Here is a 318-nt window from a genome sequence, read left to right as displayed (position 1 = left end):
TCAGGCTCGGTGGGGGCGGGGCGACCCTCGGAGCCCAGGGCCCAAGCAGGGCGGGGGGGGGGGGGGGGGCGGGGGGGAGGGTCAGGAGTGGACCTTGTGTCCCGGTTGAGCACAGATCGGACCTGGGTTGGAAAACGTCCCTGAGGCCCAGGCTGGGCGGGGTCGGAGGCGTCTCCGGTGTCGGGCAGGGCGGGGTCAGGGCAAGGTTTGGGGTGACCCCAGGATCTAAGTCAGGCTGCGGATCCGGGGCGGTGGTCGGGAGTGACCCCGGGACGAAGCTCGGGCCCCGGGTCAGGGTGACCTCTGGGTCCGGGCCGG

The sequence above is a fragment of the Herpailurus yagouaroundi genome, unplaced genomic scaffold (genome assembly GCF_014898765.1).
Source record: "Herpailurus yagouaroundi ecotype Mexico unplaced genomic scaffold, PumYag 216, whole genome shotgun sequence".
Taxonomy (NCBI): Eukaryota; Metazoa; Chordata; class Mammalia; order Carnivora; family Felidae; genus Herpailurus; species Herpailurus yagouaroundi.
The sequence above is the reverse complement of the archived record's forward strand: the minus strand, read 5'-3'. Positions refer to the sequence as shown.